The following is an 8,555-nucleotide window of genomic DNA, read 5'->3' as shown; positions in this document are numbered from 1 at the left end:
ACAACAACTGGTAAGTGGCCGAGCTGGGATTCAAATCCAGGCCTGTCTGGCCCCAAAGCTCGCTCTTTAGCAGGGTGCGAAAGTCAGGTGGGAAAGGTCAGAGTTTGGTTTGGGAACCCGATTCTCACTTGCTTTCTTCCCCAAGGGCCTCTAAACAGCAGGGTCACTCAAAAAAGGTATGTTCTAGGAGAATTAATCTTCGGAAAGCAAGCAGATTAAGTTTATGGCTTAGGTTTAGGAGGGAGGCCAGATGGGGCAGTGGGACAGCTTCAAGACCCCAGGAGCAAGCTGAAGTTCACCTTGACCAACATGGGTGGGGCTGGGGGGGCATACTGACATTTGGGTAAAGACTCTTGGTTCAGGGCTGTTCTTCAAACTGACTGTCCCAGTGGGTCAGAAAATGGGTTGATTTATTGCTCTGCCACATGCTTCTGAGAGATGGGGTCTGATTAGGGGTCCCTACACTCTGAAAAAATGGAGGTGTAGGTTGAAGATGGGTAAACCATGAGTACTCCAAAGCAAGGCCAAGTTTGACGGACACCCTGGGGCTCTAACATATGTATTCTTGTGCTGTGAAATCTAAGCAAATGGCTCCGTCTGTGTGTGGTTTGGGGGATGTCAAATAACACATTTGTTTTTCAGTAAATATACTAGAATCAGGAAGACACACAGTAAAAAGTGGCCCAGCTGCTGTTAAAAGGGGAAGAGGAGAATAAAGGACAACTTCTCCACAAATGGAGAATGAGTGATATCAGCAGAAGTGGATAGAAAGTGAGGAATTGGGTTTCATTTGTTGAGACCCAGCAGAGGCTGCTGTAGATTGAACACTCAGCCTTCTGGGTTGGAGAAGTAGGCATTCCCCTCCAGGTTCAGATTCAAGGGTTTCCACACAGCCACTCCTACCCAAACTGAGTCTCCTCTAGGCCTCCCTTGCAAGAAAGCATAAAAAAACTGGCCCTGTAGCAGAAGGGGTTAGAGGCAAAAATGGGGTTGTTAATTGCAATAAGCCAAGGACTTGGGTTTTAATGGGCATGGGAGTTATTCACCCTGTGTAAGGCAGGAAGTTGAAACTGAGATGCTAGCAGAAAGCCAAACCACTTGAGGAACTAATTCTCAGTGAGCATGTGAAGTAGCCAAAGCTGCCCAGAGACAACAAGAAGGTTTGCCTATTTAGCCCAGGATCTATGTAAGTTAAATGCAGTTTGCTCTGTTCAAACTCTGGTTTGGGGCTTGAATTTATGCTTCCGGCTAGCCAAAATCTATACTAATAAAAGCATAATATGCTAATTAGACCAGACAGCCAAACGACCTTCTGGGCATCATTCTGGACGCCCTTCCAGACAAAGCCACAATGGCAGAAGCCGAGGCAGAGGAGGTTAGGGGTGATCAGGCTAGCAGCGGAGCAGTTAGGGGCATCAGGCCAGCAGGCAGAGGGGTTAGGGGCGATCAGGCAGGCGAGCGGTTAGGAGCCAGTGGTCCTGAATTGGAGAGGGTACAGGCCAGGCTGAGGGACTCCCCTTCTTGCCCCCATGTACAACTTTCGTGCACTGGGCCTCTAGCATTAAAATAAAGTCCTGCTTGCAATACTTATAGACTGCTAGAAAGAAGTAAATGTAAAAACTATCTGGAGGGACACTCCTTTGATGGAGGCCAATCAGAATTCCTATAATAAAGCCATGACAAATGTGATTTCATAATACCAAACTATAAAACACACATGAAAATAATCCACCTAAAGCAAACATCAGCAGAAACGTACCGTCAAATTAGACTTCCAAGAGCTTCAGATAAAAAACAAACAAAACAGATACAAACTATAAAATAAGTGTGTTTAAAATGAATAAAGAAAACTACAAGCACTTAAAAACATGAAAAAGAATAAAGTGATGTGTTTTAAAAGCTAGATTAAAAAATAACCCGAGTAGTTGTAGAAATTTAAAAATACAGTCATTAAAATTAGAAGGTAATGGATGGGTTAAACACATCTGGAGAGAGAATTAGTAAACTAGGATGGAGTGCCAAAAAAACTACCCCTGTGTATGTAACACAGAACACACTGGTGGAAATTCAGAACACCAACATAAAAATAACATTCTAAAATCTTCCAGAGAAAACAAAATAAGCCATAGGGATTACCTATAAATAAACAATACAAAACAATCTCATTTACAATTGCATTGAAAATCATAAAATACCTAAAAATAAATTTAGCCAAAGAAGTGAAAGTCTTGTACTATGAAAACTACAAGACATTGGAGAATTAAATTGAAGAAGATACAAATAAATGGAATGATACGCCTTGCTCATAGATTGGAAGGATTAAATATTGTTAAATTGTTTTTACTACCTAAAGCAATATACAGATGCAATGCAATCTTATTAAAACACTAATGACACTCTTTCCAGAATTAGAACAACTAATCCTAAAATTTATTGAACCACAGAAGATCCTGAATAGCCAAAGAAATCTTGGGAAAGAACAAAATGGGAGGTATCATGCTCCCTCACATAAAACTAGAGTGCAAAGCTACAATAACCAAAACAGTATGGTACTGGCATAAAAACAGATATGTAGATCAATGGAATATAATAAAGAGCCCAGAAATAAAACCTTACTTATATGGTCAATGAATCTACAACAAAGGAGTCTAGGATATACAAGCAGGTAAAGACCGTCTCTTTAATAAATGGTATTGGGAAAAGTAGACAGATACTTGCAAAAATATTTGGACTACTTTATTACATTCTATATAAAAATAAGCTCTAAATGGATTAAAGACTTGAAGCCATAAAACTCCTAGAAGAAAACATAGACAATATATTCTTTGACATCAACACACACACACACACACACACACACACACAAACACACAAACACACACACATACGGAATGTTATTCAGTAATATCTTTTTGGATATGTTTCCTTGGGCAAGGGAAACAAAAGAAAAAAAATAAATGAGACTATATCAAACTAAAAAGTTTTTTCACAGCAAAGGAAACCATCAACAGAATGAAAAGACATCCTACTGAATGGGAAAAGGTGTTTACCAATGATACAACTGATAAGGGGTTAATATCCAAGCTATATAAGGAACTCATGCAACTGAACACACACAAAAAATAAACAACCCAATTTAAAAATGAGTAGCAGACCTGAATAGATATTTCTCCAAAGCAGATACATAAAGGTGGCCAACAGACATATGAAAAGATGCTTACTATCATAATCATCAGGGAAATGCAAATTAAAATCACAATGAAATATCACCTCACACCTTAGGAGATTAAGCTCCTAGCAAGTGTTTGATTTGTCCTCAACAAAACACGGCTTCAGTGTGTTCTTTGGTCTCAGATGAGTAGAAGATGGGGTGGGTGGGGAGTTCTGTAGGCTATCATCAATAAATCAACAAATAAGTGCTGGTGAGAATGCAGAGAAAAAGAACCCTCATACATTCATACATTGTTGGTAGGATTATAAATTAGTACAGCCACTATGAAAAACAGTATGAAGGTTCCTAAAAAAATGAAAAATAGAGCTGTCATAAAATCCAGCAATTCCATTTCTGGGGGTTTATCTGAAGGAAGCAAAAACACTAATTGAAAAGATATATGCATCCTATGTTCATTGCAGAATTACTAGTTATAGCCAAGATATGAAAGCAACCTAGATTTCTATCAATAGATAGATAAATAAAGAAGATGTGGTACGTATATACAATGGGATAAGTTAAATAAATCAGGCAGAGAAAGACAAATACCGTATGATTTTACTTGTATATGGAATCTAAAACAAAACAAAACAGAAACAGACCCATAGATATAGAGAACAAACTGATGGCTGCCAAAAGGAGAGGGGAGTGGGGGGATGGGAGAAAAATAAAATAACTCAGACATTTTAAAAAAGAAGCATTACAATAACCACATTAATAACAGACTTTTTAACAATGGATGGAAGACAACAATGGAATGATATCTTACAATGATGAGAGAAAATACTTTTGAATAAGGATTCTAAAACCCAGCCAACTTCATTAAAATATGAGGGTTTTAAAAAATAAATTATTTTTAGATATAATAGCCCCAAACTGGAAACAACCTAAGCATCCATCAACAAGTTAATGGAGACACAAATTGGGTACCGTCAAATTAGACTTCCAAGAGCTTCAGATAAAAAACAAACAGGAATACTACCCAACAGTAAAAAGTAACTATGCCCTGATACGCATAACAACAGGGATGAGTCCAATGACATATGCTGAGGGCAAGCAACTTGACACAAAAGATCACATACTGCATGGTTTATATGAAATTGTAGAAAAAACACCAACCTAATCTACAGTGATATAAAATAGACCAGTGATTTGGAGGGTATGGGGAGACAAGGTGGGGATAGGAAAGGTCACAAGGGAAGTTTCTTGGGGAGGTAGGATGGAAATGTTCTATAGGCGAGATGGTGGTTGCAAGACTCGTCAAAGCTCAAACTCTACAATTGATACGTGTTTCTTTTCAGTGTATGTAGGTTATGCTTTAATAAAAAATGAATACAATTGTTTGTTTGTTTTTTAAATAGATTTTTATTAATTTCAGAGAGAGGGGGAGATAGAAACATCAATGATGAGAAACTGGATTGGCTGTCTCCCCCTACCCAGGAGCAAGCCCACAACCCAGGCATGTGACCTGAAATTGAACCGTGACCTCCTGGTTTACAGGTTGATCCTCAACCACTGAGCTATGGCCAGCTGGGCTGAATACAATTGTTTTTTTAATTCACATATTCATTCATGATTATACAAAAAAAGATTTAGTTATCAACTCAAACTAAAATCCCATATTATTTCCACTTGAGAAGTTAGCTGATCGACATGAAGTGCACGTGTGCTAAAAAGGCTGTAATTAGCGACTGACTAGCTGTTTTTAAGAAATATAAGCTTCGATATTACCTTAAAAACTTAAGAGGGACCCCTAAAGCAGCGGGCCTCAAACATTAGCAAGTGTCAGATTCCTCTGGGCGGCTTATTAAAACACAGGTTGTTGGGCACCACCCTTGAATTTCTGATTTAATGGGTCTGGGGTAGGGCCCAAGAATTTACATTTCTAATAGGTTCCCAGGTGGTGCTGCTGCTGCAGGGTCAGGACCATAATTTGAGGACTACTATTAGAGAGCAATGGAAATAGAAGAGAGACCAATGGAGAGAGAAAAATAGAATCTTAAAAAAAGTTTTCGGTTGGCCACAGCAAGTTTTGAATCCAGGTTTCACTGCTTCCTAGCAGTGGGACCCCTGGACTCTTACCTTCTTGGAGTGTCTGGTTCATTCTTTGAGTCTCAGGGTCATTGTAAGAATTAAAGGTGATGAACATAAACTCTTAGCAGAGACCCTGGTACAGAGCATGCATTTATCCCAAGGTAGTGGCTATGGAATGGGATTGCAGATTAAGCTCCTAGCAAGTGTTTGACTTGTCTTCAACAAAACACAGTTTCAGCGTGTTCTGGGGTCTCAGATCTGTGTGAGTGGAAGATGGGGGTTGGCTGGAGAGTTCTGGAGGCACAAAGTGAGGGACGGTGCATGAAAGATGGCCATTGCCAATCAACCACCCAGCCAGTACTGTCCCCAACACCTTCCATTCAAGGACGACCACCTATCTTAGAATTGACAGCAGGGCCCCTTACCTCTCCATTCATACTAACAGGTCACATACCTGAATGTTCCATTTCTCGGCTGCCTGTGTGTCTCCACTTCTGAGCTTATTTGCGTAAGTCTTTGTGGAATCCCTTAGGTGACTTTTAAGGCTGGGAAAACTCATCAGCCAGAAGCCAATCTCTAGGTTGCAAGAACCTCTCTGGAGACCACACTGAAAAGTGAAGGTGTGGGTCCCTCAAGAGGCTTGGGTGTGAGATAAATCAGTCAGTGAAGAGCAAGCACAGCAGGGACCCCAGGCATTTACCTGCCATCCTTGGGGGCATCTGCCTGCCGGAAGCTGGGCGCCTCACTGGTTCCCAGAAGCCGTGGCTCCTCAGGCCTAGGCCTGCCCAGCTCTGCCCACTCTTCTTCTCTGAGGGAAGAAGGCCTTCATTCAGGAGCAAATGACATCAGCTGGATGCTGACGCAGCTTCTCCGCAACACCCACTCCTTCCCCTCCCTGTGACTTGCACATCTGGTCCCACTCACTGTGCTTGTTACAGGAACAAGATATTCCACCACATTTGTTTCACCTGGAGAATCAGGAGGAAAGGGACCTGGAGTTCCTTCAGCCACCAGGCAGCACAGGGCCTTGCTTCAGTTTTTACATAAATTGTGCTGCTTCTTCACGTTTCCTTCCAAAAGGCAGGCCTGGACAGCAGGCGGTCACAGACTCTCATCCCTCCCAGGGCCACAGGGGTCGGATTGTTCTGGCCCAGGAGGGGGCCCATTTGCAGCCCCCTGTGGTAGGGAGTTGGCAGGGGTCACTCCAGACCACATCTTCTCAAGGGGACTGTCCCTGCCTCTCCTCCAAGGACTCTAGGAGGGCCCTTGCCAGTCCCACCCATAGAAACTGTTTCCACCAGACCTAAGGCATGTATGACATTGTCCAGACTGGGCAAAATCTGTTGTCACTGTAAGAAACATTCAAATTTTTGTGAGTTTACTTGAGCCTAACTGTCAGCAATTACTGGGAAGCAAAATCTCAATGGATTGAGATAATGCTCCAGAGAATGGCAGTTTTGCAGTTTATTTTATCCTTTTTTATTACAATCAAAAGTGAAGGCAGCCCTAACTGGTTTGGCTCAGTGGATAGAGCGTCGGCCTGCAAACTGAAGGGTCCCAGGTTCCATTCTGGTCAAGGGCATGTACCTTGGTTGCGGGCACATGCCCAGTGGGGGGTGTGCAGGAGGCAGCTGATCGATGTTTCTCTCACATTGATGTTTCTAACTCTCTGTCCCTCTCTCTTCCTCTCTGTAAAAAAATCAATAAAATATATTTTTAAAAAAAGTGAAGACGCAAGTGGGTTACATGAAATTCACTGGTGATAGAGTAGGGAGGTGGGAGAAAGCAAAGCGGGGAAACCTCTGGGATTGGATAGAAAGTACAATGACAGACATATGCTTCTTTTACTGGTACATAGGTGGGTATAGGATAGTTAATAGTCAACAGTTAACTCAATGACAATGAGGGGGTTTGTGGTCTCCACAGAGCAGTGCCTGTGCTTTGAGGGGTCCGGGAAAAGGGAAATTACTTTGACATTCCAACGATATGTTATGGCAGATGTGAAAAGACAATAGACAGGCTCAGTTAAGGTAAAGATTGACCTTTGCCAGGGAAGATACGGGCCTAGGACATGTCTACTCACCATAGACTGTTTTTATTTAAATTTTTAACTTCAGACCATCCTTTGTGGTTACTTTAGGTCTCTGAGTTTGCAAGGCTGCCCCGAAGACCTCCCCTGAGCCAGTCAGGGTAGCAGGTGGCCCCTTTTTGTCCACACTGTTTATTTATTGTCTCTATGCCTGAGATGAGAGGCCATTTCCTGCTTTACCACCATATCCCGAGAGCCTAGTGCAAGGCAGATGAGGAATAAACAAAGGTTTGTAGAGTTACCGCTTGTCCTGAGGTCGGGTGAGGGAGGGCCTCCCCGCAGCAGAAAGCCCCAATTTTCTGCACACTCTGTGGAAGGCAGGGCAGAAGGACTTTGACTGCCAGTGATGCTGTGAGCAACCAGCAATCTTTCTTTTCAAAACTTCAAATTGAACGAAAACATTGGTGAATTAATCAATAAGATATTGGTCCATATACTCTCCCGCCATTTATCAAATGCTGTTTGATGTGTTGAAATCAATGGAGATGTGGCCTTTCAAAAACTTTTATTACACAGTGTTTTCTTTCCAATAAGTGGTTTCACCCACGATTAGAATAACAATTGTGACCTTTCGTTATGAGTGTTGAGCCCTTGGCCAGGCTTGTTCCATTGAACTATCTTAACAACTCCTCAAGGGAGAAGGTGTCCGTGAATTCCACTGGTGTAAGGATGATGAAGAGGAGGTCCATAGAGGTTAGGTTCCTTCCCAAGGTCACACAGCCAGCAAGAAGACGGTGGGTTTGAACCCAAACACTTTTCTTTCTGAACCATTAGGTCTTTGTTTTCTAATTGAGGAACATAATAGTTACTTCTTAAGGCAATGCTGAGCATTAAGTCAGGAAGTGTTTGAAAAGAATTGGGCACAGTGGTTCTCCAACTGTGGTCCTATCAGAACCACCTGGTAAACCTGCTTAAAACGCGGAGGCCAGTTCCCAGGCTTCTTGAGGGATCCTGGGCCTCTGTGTGCCTTATCAGCTCCCAGGGGATTCTGATAGCCACCAAAGTGAGAACCATCTGCGCAGCACCTTATACAGGGTGGGGAAAGAGTAGGTTTACAGCTGTGAGTACACGAAACACAGAGTTTATTCTTGCATTATTATTTATTAATGATCGTATTACTTTCCATAGGAACAACTGCAGACCTACTTCTGCCCCACCCTATAAACACAAAAGCATGGTGGAGCTGGAAAACAAGCAAGTACAACATTCCCCTGAGGTCCA

The sequence above is a fragment of the Plecotus auritus genome (genome assembly GCF_963455305.1).
Source record: "Plecotus auritus genome assembly, chromosome: 6".
NCBI classification, from domain to species: domain Eukaryota; kingdom Metazoa; phylum Chordata; class Mammalia; order Chiroptera; family Vespertilionidae; genus Plecotus; species Plecotus auritus.
This window is presented reverse-complemented; position numbering follows the sequence as displayed.